Raw genomic sequence first — 20645 nt, 5'->3', positions numbered from 1 at the left:
CCACACACTAAGGAGTGGGTGGTTGCCTATATATTGAAAGAAGAGTGGCCAGGGCACACCAGTATCATAGATCCTGATAATGTTCAAGAATTGATTGAAAGTCCGTTCTTGGAAGATGATGTGTAGGAATTTATTATAGATGCAGGTAGAAAGTAGAAATCTCAATCACAAAGACTGCGTTGTACAAAATGACCATGTGTCCGGAGCAGCCAGGTGGTGATCAATAGTCAGAGTTACAATGGGATAATCGAATGTAACAATAAGTCCATACAGCAAAACAGCTGCGCCGCGGGTATTCTGGGTTTCCCGCTGGGCTGGCGGGCGACCGCCAGAAGGCTGCCCGCCAGCCCAGCGGGAAATACCCTTCCATGAGGATGCCGGCTCCGAATGGAGCCGGCGGAGTGGAAGGGGTGCGACGGGTGCAGTTGCACCCGTCGCGATTTTCAGTGTCTGCATGGCAGACACTGAAAATCATGGTGGGGCCCTGTTACGGGGGCCCCTGCAGTGCCCATGCCATTGGCATGGGCACTGCAGGGGCCCCCAGGGGCCCCACGACAACCCATACCGCCATCCTGTTCCTGGCGGCCAAAACCGCCAGGAACAGGATGGCGGTATGAGGGTCGGAATCCCCATGGCGGCGCAGCAAGCTGCGCCGCCATGGAGGATTCCCCAGGGCAGCGGAAAACCGGCGGTACACCGCCGGTTTTCCGTTTCTGACCGCGGCTGTACCGCCGCGGTCAGAATGCCCAAGGGAGCACCGCCAGCCTGTTGGCGGTGCTCCCGCGGTCGTTGGCCCTGGCAGATTTTACCACCAGGGTCAGAATGACCCCCATAATCTCCTAATACTGATCCGATCTTGCCCTTTGCAGAATAAATCTAGAAAATGATGCTTCCTGCGGATACAGATTGACTTCTGATTTACGAAATCCTCTATGTGGAGGTTATTTAAAAAAACCTTTAGACAGTTGTGTGAACTCTCCCTGCAGATCAGAAAAACAGCATATTGTGCCAGCCGAAACTAAATTGGCCAGTAGTTTTTAATCCTATTTCATGTAATTGCTGACAAGCGGAGTCATAAAAGGTAGGGGGAAAGAGATTGTTTTCCTAGACCAATACTAAAGATGAAATCGCCCTAAGCTTGTAATGAACCCATTTGAAATAGTTTGGGTCAAATTTGGGAAAAAAGTACAAGCTTCTACCTCAATGCAAAATCCATAAATGTAAAGAGTTTTAGGGTCACACTTCTCAGTTACCAGTCAGTCAATACATTTCCCGAAGGCCGCCTAAAAGTAATCTTGGAAACATGATAGAGACCATTCACCCCCTTCTTGCGGTGCTTTCAAACATTTAATGGCATGTCTGACACTCTAATATCCCCAGAGAAAACTACGTTTAGCTAAATTCAGCCATTTAAAGAAAGAGGTAGGAACCCAAGTGGTATAGCACAAAACAATTAGAATAATGCATTTAGAGTGATTCCCAAGATAAATCATTTATAGCTAGTGGGTAGATTTTCAGAAAACCTTGCACAAATCCATCCCTCATGGATCAACATTGGTCAACCCAACTTTGTACTTTTCTGGCTGTCAGTTTGTCAAAATTATTTTTTTTCTTCTATTTCATAGTTGGAAAGCACCTGGGAATATAATCATATACACAGGAGAATCCAAACTCCTTGATTGTGGAAACATTGTATTATGCCATGAATCAACCAGGTGCCTTTAAAGTAGATAATTCACAAAGACTCCTAAGTAACAGACATAACGATTTGGACAAGGTCATGGCAACTAGAATAACTCCTAATACCAATTGTTCCATTCACTTTAAGACTGATGCCTGGCTTGAATCACCAGGAACCACACAGCTTGTATGATGATCCTGACTGGTAAGTATGGGTCTCTTACATGACTGGACTTTCTGAACGGGCAATGGGATATTCGCCCCCTGTTTAATTTTTGAAAAAAGTGGATCAAGTAGTGCATTTTATACTACATATTGCACACAGATTTGCTATAAAGCAGGGGTTCTGAAAGGGCACTCATGAAATAGGTCATTACTTTCATAGTCTGCCAACTACATCTGACTCCCTCCAGGAGTGTTGCCCACCTAACTGCTCTAAGATAATTTTGAAGAAATGATGGTAAAATACTGCATTTTTCAATACAATGTCTCTAAAAATGTCTAAAACAGCAATCTCACATGGCCTGATTTTCCACAGCCAAATTTCTATATGTAATTTACTTTCACTTTTCCAGTCCAGCCCTAGCAAGAACATTCACCCTCATATGTTATAACTGATAATCTAATTGAAACATGGTAGTAAACTTGATTCACCCAAATAAAAGCTTAACGTCTAAATAGCACCTGCTTGTTTTTAGTTAAACACTTAAATGCTCAGGGGCCAGACATCAATGTATAATTTCCATCAAGTCCTCACATGTACTACTGCCACAAATAGATACACCCTGCCTTACATGCAATGCATTGTCATCTCATACCATCGAGGCTCCATATATGAATAGGTATTACCACTATCATGGTAGGGTTAGTAGTGTCACAAGGGAGTAATTGACAGCCACTCTGGAATGGATGACCCAAATATGCTAGGAACTGGCATCAATATACCAGGGCCAGTCTTTGGGTACAATCCAACCATGGATGACCCCCAAAGTACCAGAAATTACCGCCAAAATGCCACAAGTGGACCCAGAAAGCATCAATTTTCCAAAGCCAACAAGCAAGGGCCAGTGTTTCACCCAATGTGGGCAGTATCGTGCCATCGATGACCCAACAAGACTCAGAACAACCATCAAAAATACCAGGTCTAGAAGCCAGTTAGCAGACTTGCTTGCAACTGCATATAGATATTTACAGATTCATGTATATAATTTTATATTGTTAGAGGTCCTAACTAGATTTAGAGCAACTCACATTACTGTTCCAAATTACACTATAGTATATATACGTATGACGACATTTACAGAATTGTATGAAGGCAATTAGTGAGATACAGTGCGAGCCTGCAAGATCATTTCATCACAGTTCAAGAATTACAACATTAAGCAAAAGATCAAAATATGTTTTTTCGTCCTTATTTCTGCACTTACTTTGTCTTAAAAGTACAAAGTCTGAATTGTGCTACTTCATCTGATTTAATCTGTCCTGCAACAAGTCTCACTGAAATTGGTTTCAGGTTGTTTGATTCATAGGCAGTCTGCCACTGGCATTTGACTAAATGTACTCCAAATATACATCACACATTTTACCAGCCTCAGAAAGATAACATGCTAAGTAGGCACTGGGGAGACAAACCACTGACCTACAGGTACTAAGCCACTGGGTTATCACCTTGTTTGTACCTTCAAAGGATAGATCTAAGAATGGGATACACCTAATACAATGCTGGCACTATCACTTAATAATACATTTTCTCAAGAAAGACATCCAAATAGTTTTCTGCTTGTACCAAATATCAGAAGTTATCTATAAACTTTGTGAGGAAGCATTGAACTGATCAGCATTCTAAATGCATTTATATAGTGCTTCAAAGCCCATTGCAAGGTGTCAATGTGCATCATCGGCACAGTTTAGTGCGAGGGAGTGCTTGTTTGGAAGGGTGTTGCACTTGCTGTGGACCCCTGTGAAAAGTGTTTTGTGGTGGCCAGAGAGGTGATCTCATGTTCTGGGTCACTGCACTGAGAAGTGTGATAAAGGCAGGTGACTTTGAGGGTGCACTCAGGTTACCTTAAATTGCTATTATAAATGTATTTTCTGGTCCTGTGTTGGGTTAATTGTAAATACAGAACTCTAATGCCCTCACGGTGCTCCTGTGGTCTCACACTCTCTCAGCTCCACAGGCCACTGAGTCAATCCTCGGGCTCTTCAAGGTCCCATACACAACAGAGGTCTTCACAACCAACCCACTTTGCTCCTTGGAGGCTCCCTCATTTGTCTCCACCGGCCTTCTGAAATGTATGCAATGTCGACATTGGACTCTAAGACCCTTTCCTCGCCTGTTCCACGTTGCTGGACCTCCTACCCTTGTCCTCTTCAGATTCGTCCATGCATCCTTCATTTTGCTAGACCTCCTCAAAAGCACAGCCCCAACCCACTCTTGTACTCTTCATCACCTTGAGAGGCAGAATGGAATGCCCCTCAAGCTCCTCACTCTCTCAGGGAGAGGTCTAAACTTGGACCAAAAGTCTAAGTTTACAACTTTGGGAATCCACAAAGATCATTTACAAGTACCAGCTTTACATCTGTGCTCGGGCCCTCTGTGTTTCTCTCTCCTCGTACCTCTTACCCTTTTGTATTTCGGAGAAACCCCACACTCTTGGTAACCAGCCTCCCCTCAGCTCCTTCACCAACTTCATCCAGCTCCTAACACCCTCTACTCCACAGCCCATGAGTTCCTCTGGTGGTCTCACACTGTGCGCTCCTCAGTCGCTGATACATCTCAGACCATCTTGTCCTCCCCGCTGCTCACAAATTTCATAGGTTCATTACGAGGACCACTGACCACTAGAATGTCTCCCTCCTGCCTCAGCTCCATTACTCGGCCACTTCTGGACAAGCCCCTGCACTTGCACCGTGGTGACATTGCGGCTCACACATACTCATTCTTCATCACTCCCTCTCGCCCACAGTCACAATTTTTGTTTTATGTTCCCCTGCCTGACCGTGCTCTTCTTCAAGTCCTACTTACCCATGTTTCCTCAGCACGATGCCCGCGGTCACACAGACGGTGTTCCTGACACGGGAGGGACGGATTTGGGCCTGGGCTGTCAGTCACACTGTAAGCCTGACAGAAACTGTGCCTGACAACCAGTACGAGTCATCCTCGCTGGCCAAGTTATGTGCAGCTTCGGTATGCATTTTCAAGTGTTACTCTAAAAAAGTGCACAGTTTCAGACTCTAAGGGTGAAAAAAGGGGGTGGGGGACGTCCAAACGCCTCGGTAGTCGTCCCAGACCTCATACTGACTGTGTCCCATTCACAACAACCTTGCTGTGACCTTGAAATGCTCCCTGTTTCCTTCTGGAATTCAGGTGTCAATCAGGAGCACGGTACCCACACCTACTCATGAGATCTTGGCGAGTCACATCCGGGATGTGTTTCATCTGTGTCTACAACACACTGGCCCTCCCGAGTCTGGTTCTCAATTTAATACTCATTGCAATGGCATTTGTATAGCGCCTAGCTGTTACCTTGTCCAATAGCCAGGCCGGTGGGTGAATGAGAGGGGCCTGTGTCCTGCATGGCAATCTTTGCGTGGATACTTAACGGTCAGAGAGGGACATTAGCCTTTATAAACTAAATATAGAAAATATAGAACCCTAAATAAAATAGATTAAAATGTATTAAAATAACATTAAAAAAAAAATAGAACAGTGAAATAAATATTTTGCAAGCAATGAGCTTTGTAAGTATCGCTCTCCCTTGCGTTTCCCTTTATTTCTCGATGCAGCAGCTGACGACTCGTCAAACATTTACAATTAATCAAGCAAAATGCTACGATTCCTGCAAATTGCTCCCTTGTTTTGCTCTGCCCTCGGGCATTTCCAGGCTAGCTCTGCGCAGAAGCGCGTGCACTTTGGACAAGCTCATTGTACTGATGTTAAGCTGCCAGCTGTGACTAAACTGAACGCCCTCGTGGAAGGGGGCCTCGGGCTCTCTGGTTTACAGGGCTCGCGCCAGCTCCAGATTAGCTCTGCCCAGCCCGGGGGCACGCGCAGAGCATCTCACAGCCGCGCGTGTCAAACGCCATGTCCAAACCTCTGGCCTTACGTGCCTGATTCAGAAGTGAATCTGCACCCTTCCGTGTACTTCTGGGCATAGATAAAGCTTTGTGATTTTGGGAAATTCAGATACATTCCCGGTTGCTCCCCAGGAGAGCTGCCTCAGTCTCTGGTTTCCAGGAGTCCTGCTGGGACTGGCACGTGGCATTCATCTTGAATTGCTGTTTCTTCTGTATGAAATTGTACATGAATTTACAAGTCCGCGTTGCAACAAGGGGGCCTGCTGTGTAAATTGCACATTCTTTTGTTAGTTTTTTGCGTAAAATTCGGGGTAATTCTATTCACTTCACATCCTGAAAGGGATTTACTCCAACTCTTTGCTGGCACAAATCCGTGAATATTTCCATGGTGGGAGAGGGTCAGAGAGGAGTTTCGGAGTCAACAAAGCACGCCTTGATCCGAACACTCCCCCAGCCACTCCTCGGGTTTACTACTGTGCAATTCTGTGCATTTATCACATGCAATTACACAGTAATGAAAGCATGAATGCCTTCTGTGCACCCTCTTGTGGCCATCAGACAGGTATAAATGAGGCTGTCTGAGGAACTGTGATTCAGGTCCCAAGTAAGGGAATTTACTGGCTCCTATAGGCACTGACGCTGGCCAGGTGGTAACAGACTGACCACGGTCCGCTTACACGGAGCAGATTTCCCACAGTACACATTAGCGATGACATTTCCAACAAGCAAACTCCCAAATCTGCAAAGCCATAATAATCTGTGCGAGTGTACATATGCTCCAAGAAGGCGCTTTAAAATTCACATGCATCCAACCCAGTGCAACATTTGCACTCTCTGAAAGTAAAATGCACAGCTTACGTTACACATCACATTCATGAAGCAATGTGCTGAGCTCTGTGCCAGGCACACCTCCATTCCCCTTGGGTGGCCCAGTTCAGGCTGCAGGAACAGTGCACGCATGGGACACATATGCACAATATGTGCAGTCTAGAGCCTGCCCTCTCATGACATATACAAGCTGCAAATTCAGATTTAAATGCCCTCTACTCATGGGTGAACATTTAAGTCAAAGCACCGACATGTACATGACCCTTAAGGTCGGTTCATAATAAAATACCTTTGCACCAACCGAGAGGGATTTTATATTTTCACACCAGTCTGTTTGTTCAAATGATGCTGCGAAATTCTGCTTCACTGATTTGCACTATTCAATCCTGGAAGTTGTTGGACTTGGCCCTTTCTGCAGTGTCATCCCCAAACCTTTTGCTTTCCCCCTCCTTTTTTTCAAAACTGTTTTTGTTGGCTTTTAGGTCTCTGCACACTTCACCACTGCTAAACAGTGCTAAAATGCTTGTGATCGCTCCTTTGAACATGATAAGATTGCCATCCACCCAATTGGCACAGCTGATATCAGTCCCTACTAAAATGTTACTATGTGTACACAGGGTGTGCAAATTAGATGCTACTAGTGGTCCTGTAGCACTCGTTGTACACTCACTTAAGTAGCCTTGCAAACATGCCTCACACCTTCCTTCGTAGGCAGTCTGTAGAGATTCAAAACTACTATTTCAACCTGGCAAAATAAACCTTTTTGCCAGGCCCCAACCTTTCTTTTTAATAGAAAAAGTCATCCCTAGGGTAGGCCCTGGACCGCCCAGAGGAGAAAGTGCAGTGTATTTAAACAAGTTGGACATTAATGTTTACATTTTACATATCCTGGTCGTGAAAAACTCAAACTCTTTTTTCATTACTGCAAGGCCTACCATTGGAGTTACCTTATTACATTTAATAAGCTGCAATTTCCAAATGGGAACAGATAATAGTGCATGTTTGATATCTTAAGAATTGTAAATGGAAAATCCTAATTTATGGAGGAATCAGATTTTAAATTACAATTTCGAAAAAATGCCACTTTTTAAAAAATGGCATTTTCCTCCCTTAGCCATTGGTGCCGATAGCCTGTCTCTAGATCACATGACTGGGTGCAGTTGACAATTGGGCTTTGTGTATTCCTCCTAGACTGCTACACACAATAGGGAGCTTAGGTGTGCCTGGTTGGGCCAGCGCTGGCAGGATGGGGGGGGAGGAGATGTCCAAATCCCCACTTACATTTGAATAGACTGTGTCCTGCCCCACACAAAGGACTGCATACCCACTGTAGTTAGTCTGAAACCAGGCCAGGGAAGACGGTGTACCTGTGTGCTTCAAAGGCATGCCTCTAGAAGCTTCTGTCCACTTCAAAGGCACAACTGGGTATAAATATTGGACCTCAGATACCACTTATTCAGTACACTTCTCGACCTAGGGTCACTCTGCCAGGAAGAAGGAATGATGTGCTGCTGAAAGTACTGGCACTCTGCTGGACTGCTGCTCTGAAGTACTGCTGCCCTGCTGTGCTGACCTGCTGCCCTCTTGCCTGGGTAAGAAGGACTGTACCTTCATCTGTTGAACCAAGGACTCCAGAGTGATAAAAGGGTTATTTGGCTGGCCTCCTGACTTCAGCCTAAGGGACAGAAGGCTCAAAAAACCCTTGAATCCAGCACCTCGACTCTGCCATCTGTGAGTCGTCCCTGCCAAGCGGTACCACTCCAGTCCTGGATCCTTGGAAGTGGACCCAGGGTGCTCTGCAGCCTCTGCAGATCCCGCAGAGCTGATGCATCTGCTCTGCTGAGCAGCACAACCCTGAGCAGAACTGACACATCTCTGCCGCTGCATGGATTGAAGCCATTGCAAGGACCTACAGAGCTTCTCCAGCCCGCAACCTCTTCGGAACTGCCGATGAATGATGCATCCTTGGTGCAGGCACTTGCATCATTCACCAACAGTAACCTCAACAACAGACTCTGCATCACAGGCTCACAGCTCCTTGGAACCGATGCATTGTCCCTATTGGGCGACACACCCTCAATGGCAGATTTATCATAGCAATCCCTTGTCGGTGGGTTCTTCGATGATGAGGCAGAACCTCTCATCACAGACTCACCGCTCCTTGGAATCGATGCCTTGCACAATACATCTTCGATGTGAATCCTCGCAACACAACGTAAACCAGGATTTAAGGCACTATGGTGGTCATTCCAACCCTGGCGGTCCATGACCGCCGGGTTGGAGGACCGCGGGAGCACCGCCGACAGGCCGGCGGTGCTCCAATGGGCATTCCGACCGCAGCGGTAAAGCCGCGGTCGGACCGGCAACACTGGCGGTCTCCCGCCAGTGTACCGCCGCCCATTGGAATCCTCCAAGGCGGCGCAGCTAGCTGCGCCGCCGAGGGGATTCCGACCCCCCCTACCGCCATCCAGTTCCCGGCGGTCCGCCCGCCGGGAACCGGATGGCGGTAGGGGGGGTCGCGGGGCCCCTGGGGGCCCCTGCAGTGCCCATGCCACTGGCATGGCACTGCAGGGGCCCCCGTAAGAGGGCCCCTAAATGTATTTCACTGTCTGCTGTGCAGACAGTGAAATACGCGACGGGTGCAACTGCACCCGTCGCACAGCTTCCACTCCGCCGGCTCGATTCCGAGCCGGCTTCATCGTGGAAGCCTCTTTCCCGCTGGGCTGGCGGGCGGCCTGAAGGCGGCCGCCCGCCAGCCCAGCGGGAATGTCAGAATTAACGCCGCGGTCTTTCGACCGCGGAACGGTAACCTGACGGCGGGACTTTGGCGGGCGGCCTCCGCCGCCCGCCAAGGTCAGAATGAGGGCCTATATTCATTGGGCCTAACTGGGTACCCATAGCCAGCCTGTTCTCGATCATGGTCAGCTTGAACTTGTGACTTTGCTCCGTCCAGAGCAACCAAGTATCCATAAATGGCTTTTTGAGTTTTTTGGCACTATTTTCCCTAAAATCTTTAAAACTGCATATCTCTGATTCTACTAATTGGATTTTTGTCAATTGAATCTTGTTTTATTTATTAAAGAAATCTCTATTTTCTAACTTGGTGTGGGATCCTTTTTGTGTGGTGTTTTCATTTAATTACTGTTTGAAGTGTTGCAAAATACTTTACACATTGCCTCTATGTTAAGGCTGGCTACTCTGTGCCAAGTCAGCAGGGGTTGAGCACAGGCTAATTTAGGTTTGGCTTGTGCCTCACTCTGACAAGGATTGTGGTTGTTGCTTGACCATTGTCCGTAACCCAGTTAACCAACAACCCAATTTCTTGCATAGACCAATTGCTACCTTTGCTAAAAGGGTAAAACAGTTCATATTAACCATGAAACTGCACTGTCTTCAAGTTCTCTTGAGGATAAAGTTCAAGGCATTTATTCTAGTTCATAAAACTAATAATGGATTGTTTCAGGAATACCTTAAATTCAGAGTATAGTTGCATAGTCCTCCTAGCGACGAACTCAATTAGGAAGTGTTGTGTATGCCTTCCTTGCTTGCCATCTTCTAACATCTGTTTGGAAGCCCATTCACAATACAGCTGCTTAATCAGTATGCCATTCTTTCATTTGTGGTTGCAGGCCTAAGGTATTTGTTGTGTTATAGAAGTAGCTGACGTATAGTTAATGGGCAAATTGTATGTCTGTGGCTCAGCAATGTTTTTCACATAAAGAGCCTGCTTTTATATTGTGGAGGGCACTTGGCTGCTCTTGGAAATATCCCCTACAGTCTCCTCTCTGTTTGGCTTGGAGGCAACAGTGCTACTCCATACAGGAAGCAACAACATGACTTGGAGGCAAGGAGGATAATGTCACCTTGACAAGGTTATGATAACATACATTACCATGCAGCGGCCTGCCACGCTTAGACTAATGCAATGCTGTGAGCATGATGAGTATGTCGGACTTTAGTCCTATAGCTAACTGGGTTATAAGACTCAAGCTGCATTTGACTTTCCTGTTGGAGCAGAAGGAATGTTCATTGGAATGTGGTTACTTCCTGTCTGGACTGGCACAATGGGTAAGAAAACATTCCGGAATGCGGCCCAGAGTAGTTGCCATACGCTGATGTTAATACAAGTATTCTACACATCATTTGTTTCTTCCAAAGCTGAGACTTCCATGCTGGCCAGAGTGAGCACAATGTATGTGACCTCTGTGGGCCATAGCTTTTATTTGCTGAAGGCAGTCTTCCTTCTCCCAACCCCAGTCCTGAGCAAGTTCTCTATGAGAGGGGCAACCATGTCCATTAACCAAGGAGCCATAGGTAGTAGGCCTGGCGAATCCTGTGGTCTCTTTTTGACTTGGAATGGTGGGTTTCTTGCTCAACAGAGAGATAAATCTTAGGGAAAAGGTATATACCTAGGGCCCTGGATAATCACTACTAGGACCCTCTGACACTACTAAGTTCCACCAGCAGACCAGAGCATCAGCATGTTAAATCTACCACCACGCTTGTGCCTACCATTACCTCACCACTCTCACACAGCAGAGGAGGTCTGGATGATGGGGGCCTGTCGAATGGTGAGTGCAGGGAAAATTTCGGAAGGGCTGTGTTTCTACCCAAGATAAAATATGACCCTAATAACTTCTTGAACGAACAGGATATCAACTTGATATGCATGGAAAGGCTTTGAGAACCAGGAGCAATACAGAGAAAATTATGTAAGCCATATTTAATGAAGACACAACATATTTACTGACTTCATGCTAGTGCAAGTCAATCAAATTGCAAATGTGTGTGCAATCACACACAGACACATATATCCTCCCATACATCACTTCTGATTCAAAGTAAAACTACAAGTTCATCACATTTCCAAACCATTGACAAAAGGCGGCCCTGATGCTTCTCGACCTCTCAGCAGTGTTCAACACCATATCCCACCATACCCTTATTAAGAGGCTTCATCACATCGGAATCGAAGGGGATGCCCTCAAATGGATCGCCGCCTTCCACACCAGAAGAACCCAGAAAATGTGCATACCACCGTTCACCCCAGAACCCAGGAACATCATCTGTGGTGTTCCTCAGGGCTCATCCTTCAGCTCCACACTGTTCAATGCCTACATGACCCCCTAGTCCAACATGGTCAGAACTCATGGACTTATCATCATATTTTATGCAAATGACACCCAGCTCATCCTCTCATTATCAGAAGACCCTTCCACCGCAAGGGCCACATTCCACAGGTCCATGACTAGTATTGCTGGCTGGATGACTCAAAACAGACAAAAAAGAACTGCTGATCTTCGGGAACAATACCTCCCCGTGGAACTACTCCTGGTGGTCCTCCGAATTAGGAACCCCACCCACTCCGACAGAGCATACCCACAACCTTGACATTATCCTAGACAGCAAGCTCACCATGAAAAGTCAGATCAATGCAGTCTCTTCCGTCTGCTTCCTCATTCTTCAGATGCTCCGGACCTGGACTATAGACACATGGTGTGGATGGGCAGTATGTATGCTTGTACCGGTCTCACCATACCACAAGGCTAGAAACAAACTATGCGTGGTGGTGGGAGATTATAAGGGTTCTGTACATGAAGGGAATGAACCAGCCAAGGGAGATTTAACTTTCATCCTGTCATCCCACTAGTACAATTAAAAACTGGAGTATTCATTTTCATATCTACTTACCTGTAAATAACACCTGATTTTTGCACCCACCACCTGTCCTTCCCCCCTATTCAGATTGCCTCTTGGCTGGAACCTACTTAATGTACCATGGTGTTCTAAGCGTGCTTGGTTGGCCTGGCTGTCCAGGGGCACACATTGTGGCGTCCTAGGACAGACCTTGCATTATTCTTAAGCTGTCCTTGAGTCCTGCTTGGGCAGTCCTTGTCTGCCCTCAAATTCTAAGTTTAATGGAAATGCGTATATCTGAACAGAACTAATTTAACCTGCTGCAGTTCAAAATGACACTTCGATCCGTCTGAGTGATGGAGCTTACAACATATATAACATTCAGACCCCTGCGCGACCTTTCAAGTAGACATGACCCAACGTAGCCTAGTTGGCTACAAACAATCATATTTTGTTCTGTTAAAAACAATAAAAAATAAAAGAGTAACACTTCTGGGAAGTGATCAGAGCTTTTCCCACAGCAGTGAGCTCTGAGCACAGCCACCGAGTCCTTGGAAGCCTCCGTGGAGTAATTTGAGAGGGCAGGTGAGCTTGTTTCAGCGGCACAGTGGGCAGGTACGTATCCTGCTATTACCGCGTCACTTCTCTGCGCTTTCTGTCAGCAGCAGCTTTCACCCAGGAGACTTCCACGCTGCGCGCCATCTGCTTGTCACGAGTGGGGGCGGGGATCTAGCTCACAGAAGACCCCGGCAGATGAAGTACCAGCGCACCGCGCTCGCGCGTGGACACGATGCGCCGAGTACTAATGCGTGGGGGGGCTTGGAGTCGCCCCTTGGCGTCCCAGCCAAGTATCGCCGAACCATGGGAGTGAGTCAATGCCCCCTGCGGTGTTTGCACGTCACGAGTGACCTCAGGGGGCGCTGCCAAATATCCACATCTGATCATTTTTCCGTTGCCTGTTGATAGAGTGCTCTGCACAAGAGTGAGAATAAAACTGCATCTGTTACATTTTACAACAATGCGTCCTGGGTGTGAGATGGGGGTGATAACAGAGAAAACAAGAAGAGAGATTAAACAATATGCATTTGTCCCGAATGCAATTTAATATGTCCCGTTATTTTGTAATTAAATACTGTGAATGAGAAAAAAAGATATTTCCATTTAACTCTTATCTTATAAACTGTTTCTATTGAATCAGTCCATGGGACCTAGAGCGCGTGGTGGCCCGCAAGAGCGAGGAACCCCCGGCCGCGCGTGCAATCTCCCTACACCCGCACACAGCAAGGGGGTGCCAGGGTCTCCCAAGACTCCTGCTTCAAAGGTGCATTAAATGCACTGACGTGTTAAGCAGTTCCAGAGTCAATGTGTGACCCCTAATGAGACCATAAGACATTACCAGTGTAGGATTAAACCCCACGGAGGCCCCTAGGCAGTAGACATTTCTGTCCCCCTCGCAAATTATCGCCTAATACGTTTTTAATTTTACCAACCAACAATTTTAACAGACCAACTTTATTACACAAAACTAAACATTACACATACATAGTTTGCCCCGAATTATTTCACAAACTGAAGGCAGACAGAAGACGAGCTTTTAAGAGACAAACTTACGTGAATATGATGTCTATGGTTTATGTACTTTAAGTTGTTAATGGGTACATTACATCAATACAGTATTTTCTCTATAGAGTCTTTAATAAAATAAAAAGTTTTCATGTCTTTGAGCTTATTTCATTTTTTTATCTTTTGGAAATAATTTAAGAAAGCTTGATTGTAATTTTCTTTCAAGATCAAATCAATATTATTTTAATCTGTCGTTGCTGGGCCCTAAACGGAGAGAAGCCCATAGGCGGGTGCCTGCTTTGCCTATTTGGTAATCCGGCACTGGACATTACAACTCAACAAGATGCGCTCGGGGGGCGTGCTTCAAACTAGGAACAGCTCGCAGGATGGACGACCTAGCAACGTCCTTAGCAACTGAGGGGCACACACTTGCCCTCTCTCGCAAATATTGCACACATTTCCGAACACTCTTTGATAAGCCAGATACATCTACACCAAAAGGTGCAAAATTTAAGGCAGAAACTGTTGAGCCAACCACATTATCAATGGAAAATGCTGCAGCTGTGGTAACCATGCTCCTGGAAATTCATCAGTACTGGGGCGTGCTACGTAAACAGGAATCAAATGAATCAATATTTGTGCTCATTGCTAAACAGAATAAGGACCATACACTATCCTGCAGCAAAGATAACATATATGCTTTGTAAAACAATTGTAGAACACAAAGACCTCCTGCTCTGATTAATACACATCTGCCTGTTGTGATAAAGTTCTTAGTAAAAAAGAAATAAAATCTGAACCGTAAAATATTAAAGGTGTTGTTGGAATATCCTTGAAGTGCTCTCAGTCTCTACAAATACAAAACTTTGAGCAACATGTGCACTAGTTTCCATGACAGAAGAAGGTGTTTTATTTGAAAACTTTGTACGTTTCCTAAGACTTTAGGCTTTTAATCGAGCGGCATGTAATGTATTGCACGGCTTTTCTTGACTCAACAGGAGTGAAATAACTAGCGCCATCATTAAACATGTTTTCTGTCCCTGGGCACTGCAGCAAGATCCATAGGAACGTTCAGGGACAGTATATAATAAGAGGTCTAACTGATATGATTCTATGCACCACCTTGCTTTCCTGAATGATTTATAAACATGACTTCGGTGGATGCTCAAATTAAGTCCCACGCGCTGATGTTTTGGTCCCTTTACTCATCCTCTGAAGCATGTTCGCTTGGTACTACTTTTCTACAAATAGGTTCTCCTGCCCACACAATGTAATAACTTAATCCTGGGAATGAAACCAGGACTGCAAACGTTACGGTTAAAACTGCTGATTATTTGCACTTTTTTCTATTTGGGTTTTATTCTTCACATTTGTATTGTATTGTATTGTTATTTATAGAGCACATTGCTACCCCTAGAGGGCTTCCCAGCGCTTATGAATTATTTACCCCTGAAGAAAGGTTGTAGTGTGAAATCTTTTGGGGACTGAAGAGGTTTTACCCTATATGTTGTGAATAAATAAAAGACTATACATCTTCAAACAAATCACATTTGTGGAAAGTGTCTATTAGAATACTAGTGGTAACCTGTTGGACGCTCTGAACACCTCAGATTGCCACTGCACTGGTCATATGGTTGCCTGACCAGAGATAATAGACAGGAAACACACAAAACAATTCATCGCTTTTGACCTTCTTCTCTGGAAACTCTGAAAACAAGATAAAAGAGAGTATGATATTTTAGGGAAGTTTTTCTTCTCTCCTTTTTGGACCTCGTGTTGTTGATATCACAGGGGTAAAATTTGGAAAGCTCCTGCTAGGATTCGAACCAATGTATCTGTGGGGTTAGGGAACTCATGCAGCTATACGGATCAAATGCATGAGACCACTGAGTTACCAGAGCCAGATAAACTCCTACCTTAGTTGGTGTAGCTGAACATCTCCCCTGTGAATTTGATGCATGAGCTAAGACACCTTCTGTGCAAGATCTCACTGAAACTCCATTGTAAACAAATCTCATCGCAGGACGAACCACAAAATTTTGCCGTCACATGTTTTGCCTTTCTCAAAGAGCCTGAGCAATTTGTTGCCATTCTTCTGCGGTCCAAAAAGTCAGGAGTCCAAACATCTCAAGAGGTTCTTGTAGGATGCACCAAATGTTCCTGATCTTTGACAAGATCTTCAAGGGGACCGATGCAACATATATATTCAAAGGGAAGATAGACACATCTTTTCTACTTCTTAGTTACGGCCACAGCCTCACTGACGTTTTGCTGCCTCCCTCTCCCAGGTGCAGAAAATATGGCAGTCACATCACCCTGACACAGCCTTGTGGAAAGAAACCATGTTTCTTCTGCCATCAATCATTCCAAATATAATGGCAGGCCCCCTCGCTGTATCAGTTCAAGAAGGACCTCAAGACCTGGGTCTTTGATTAACTGGCTCCTTCTCGACAGTGCCTTGAAACCCCATGGGTGATAAGCAGCGCTATAGAAATTGCTGATTGGTTGGTTGGTTCACAACAGCCCTGCATACTCTTACCTGTCAGAAAGACGGCTAACTACATTACTTACCAGTTGTCAACAACCCACAACTGTGTGATGTCTTACTACATCAGCTTCAAGTATGCTGCAGGCCATCAACTGCAGCACCTCAAGTCTGTCTAAACTACGTGTGCTGATAGTCACTATTTGTGTCTGTTAAATAGTCAGGAGACCAATACCCAGGTTGGAGTACATTTGTAGCTCAAAAACAACACTTCCCAGAATAAATTTATTCTGGATCTGAATAGGTTCATATGAACATTTTTTTTTCCGATTCCCATGAGTTTTAAAAGCACAGCTACAGTTTAGAAACTTGCAAACTGAAACCAGAATACAAAACCTTCTTATGCTTGAAAACCAAAAATACTGTACATCATTTCGGTACTGAGATGCTGCTATGGTTACTGTATATCCACCAGAACTGCCTTATCCTAAATAAAGAAACCTCTCTTCCTAGCTACCCTCAAGTAAAGACTAGGGGCCAGATGTAGCAAAGGTTTTTACCCATTCTGTGTCTATAGGAAAAAGTGTTCGTACATATGGCCCTAGGTGCAGTAACAGCATATACTGTTTCTGTATGAAACATCCTGTCAATAGTATCTGTGGTTAGGCAAGGTCATTCACCATATTCTTAAATATTCTTAAATCAAGAGATGCTTAAGATTAAAATATATACATTAAGTGGCTTTATCTGTTTTCCAAAGGCAGAGATGTCTTTCCTGTATAAACCAATTCAATGTGTGGTATAAAGCCCTTATGTTCGAAGTGTCATAGGTTAAGTAGAACAATCTTCAAAAAATTAAATATAAAAAGCATAAGCAAAAAAAGAACTACAGCAACGTTGAAAAAAATGTGGCAGAAGAAAATATTTAAAACAAGCATACACTTGTGAGATCTTACATACAAGCAAAAACCAAAATGTTAAGAGATACTCAGACTAAAACTGAAAACATAATAGAGGGATCAACCTTCAGCAGCCAAAACAAGTAAGCACCAGCACCCAATTGTATTGGAGCAAATTAACAGACTTCTACAGCACAGGTTTTTAAGAGATAAGAAAAATGCAAATATTGCACAACTCGGACTATTGAGTAGCATAATTTCAGTCAATTTTCTAACTCCATTATTTTTAAGATCAAGGAACTACTGGCCTGTGGCTTGCACAGAAAATTTATTGTATTACCATACCCACTCCTTACTAATATTTTAATATATTAAGATGAGACTGAAATTGAAGGCAGGCGAGTAATTCCATGGTACTGAAAAGTCATACAGGACCAATCATGGGAATTGAAACTAAGTTTAAAATCTGAATGTGGAAGGACCATAACCCTGTTATTTTAACCACTCACAGGAATTTTGTTAAGGACTCTGGTGAACATATCCTTATTTGAAGCCTTTTCACTCTATTTGCTGGATCATGATTCATTTCAAACCACCATTATTACGTTTTAATATTCTTTGGCTAGCTGACCTTTCTAAACTATAGCCACAATTTTCCTCCTTTGTGCATTAGTTCTTAAGATATAGACAATGGTAATTAAATGCAACTTTTTAGTCACTTGTCTTACACTATTTTTACAATGTGTGCAATGAAACTCCTACGGTATTACTTGCTGGACTTATAAGAGTAAGTATTGGTTAATTTCAAATATGTGAATGTGCAAGTGAATGTTTGGCTTCAATTAGAAAGCAGCTGATTCCCTAAGTGCGACAGGTATGCCCAGACGTGGGTCCAGCGCTCACGGTGTCACTGGAATCAAGTTATACCTGGCTTTTGAGCACTTATTAGGGTGAAACCAGTTCTGGGTTGCTTGTATTCCGGTTCAGGGAGGCTCAGCTTGCCAGTGTGGGCTGGAGTTTTCCCATTGGAGCAGGATCAAGACTGATTTGCATATGGCTTGGTTCACACTAAGGTGGCATGAAGGGTGAAAAACAGTGGGTTAGGATACAACTCCGAGCGATAGCCAGTGGCTGAGATAAATTCAAGCATTCTGTCTATCCTCTTGCTGTTGTTCCCTTAGAAACCACACAAGTCTGACAGTTCTTAGGAATACACATCATGCACCTGGTGTTTAAAATGATGACATTCATTTTCACTAGCTATGGCCTAGATGTACTTAAAAACAAAACAACAATTAGTAGGCTATATCCTACCTGGGGCTATTAATGCTTACATCCCTCTCCCACACCTGTACACACCTCATATCTTTCCCCTTCATATCTAAGCTAATCCCTCACTTCATAGCTTGCCAAACATCTCCCAGCTTTGTATTTTATCAATGCAATTAATAACATGTAAGAAATTGCGTTGCTGGTTGATAGGGATTAACCCCTACTCAAGCAGCTACCAAAATTCTTGTCATGGTGAAGTCACAAGGAAGCCACAAATTAACGCGTGCTTAACCCTCTGGTAGTTTGGCACAAAACCAGTAAGGCTTAAAGTAGAAGCAAGGTTTAAAACATTTATTCAGAATTTTATACAGTACTAAAGTAAAACATAACACATGAAAAATAAGTTAATACCAAAATGACAAAATATCCAATCAGTACAACCAGAGATATGAAAGTGTAAAGATTTACGCAGCACCTTCAAATTACTATGAGTTGTGCACTTCCGCACACAATCTTATCACCTCACTCGCCACACTACATTAACCATAACTAATGCCCTTTCCATAAACTGTTTATACCCTTGCATACTACATCAGTTAAAGCGTTTGAAATCATAGCATTCATAACAACACTTAGAACTTCTCAAATGACATTATTTGTCACAACATGGTAGAATGGTGAGTTATAGTTAGTGTTGTTTGGTTAGCAAGCTGAAAAGAGTGTGTAATGAGTGTGATATAAGGTCTGCTGCTTATATTATTTTAAAGGTGGTGGATAAATTGTAAATGAAAGTTATAATTATAACTTTAGAATTTTTAAAGCTTGTGTAGTTTAAATTTGGTTTGCATAGGGAAATATGTTTTCTTAACTGTAACTATCCTTGAACCTTTGTTTTTCTCATTAAATGTCAATTTATTGTTTCATTTTTTTAAATAAAAATGTGTTTCAAATCATACAGTCCAGTGTCGCAAGTAGATAGTTATGTAGAATTTTGTACAGTACAGTGGAGGAGAGTGTTGTAAAGTCTATTGTCGTAGACTGGAGTATTGTAGATTGGAATTGAGTGGAGTAGAGTGTTGTAGCATATCACACAGTTTAGTAAAGTGTTATACAATGCAGTGGCATGGTGCCTCATATACTGGAGTCAAATTTTGGAGACTGGAGCAGCAAGTTGTACAGTGGAAGAGCATGTCAAACAGTAGAGTGTTGAAGATTGTCATAGAGTGGAGTAGAGTATTTTATAATGGAGTAGAGTGAAGTAAAGTGTCAGAGTGGAGTATTACACTCCTGTGTACTCTCTAAAGGCACTGTATCACTCTGGTTGCTCACACAACCATGCACTCTCTCAATAAAATGCACACAATATTTTATGCTTTAACATTAAAATAAAACAGATCAAATGCTAGAATTATAAAAATGTGTTTGAAAAGCTACATTAATATCACCCACATTGGGACATTTGTCAACAGATATTTTGTAATACTTTTCCTTTGGACAGTGTAAAGTGCATACATATTGCTAATCCTTCCCAAGTGGGCTTTTATTTTATGCTACATTTTCGGTCACAAAGACACAATCTAGCCCAGGAGGGCTTTTTTCACATGCTTCATTTTCTGTTGCCCTAAATACTCCATGTAAAATAACCATACTGTTCATTATACTACATGACTTAATCTCCATGTCCCCATATAGTCCTTGATAATAGCGCTACCTTACCAAAATGCTAACTTTCTAAAAAAAAACACCTTTCTTAAAACCTGAGTCAATTTTGCAACCTTGTTCCAGCTGATGGCTAGGGAGGATCTATGCGACGTTCTTCTCTACAAATGTGTATGTAAATCCTCCTCGACATTCAAACCTGTTGGTACCTTGTGTTGAGTTCTATAATGTACCCTGACTCTAAGCATCTCAAGATCTTTTCCCTGTCTCCACACCTTTTGGTTTTAGGAACTGCATCGATCACAAAATATACTAATTTACTAATTTGCTGACATCATTTGCATGGTGTTCCTGGATACTTTCTATCCTTGTTCCTAAATGTTCGGATATGTTGCAGTATTCGTTTGAGCACCTCTAGAGAAGTACTCCCTACATATTGCAGGTCGCATGGGCATGTTAATAAATATACAGCATGGTCCGCTTACACATATACCTCCCTTTGATCTTACTCACTCTTCTTTGTAAAGATACCTCATATTCCATGA

The 20645-nt window shown here is 43.7% G+C and overlaps 1 protein-coding gene across 2 annotated transcripts in view; it reads right to left on the bottom strand.

Moving 5' to 3' along the window:
• Positions 1 to 20645, bottom strand: part of SHANK2 (SH3 and multiple ankyrin repeat domains 2) — a 2270638-nt gene that overhangs the window by 785740 nt on the left and 1464253 nt on the right. The gene's annotated exons all lie outside the window — the stretch shown is intronic.

This window comes from Pleurodeles waltl, chromosome 3_1, assembly GCF_031143425.1.
Source record: "Pleurodeles waltl isolate 20211129_DDA chromosome 3_1, aPleWal1.hap1.20221129, whole genome shotgun sequence".
Taxonomy (NCBI): Eukaryota; Metazoa; Chordata; class Amphibia; order Caudata; family Salamandridae; genus Pleurodeles; species Pleurodeles waltl.
This window is presented reverse-complemented; position numbering and strand designations above follow the sequence as displayed.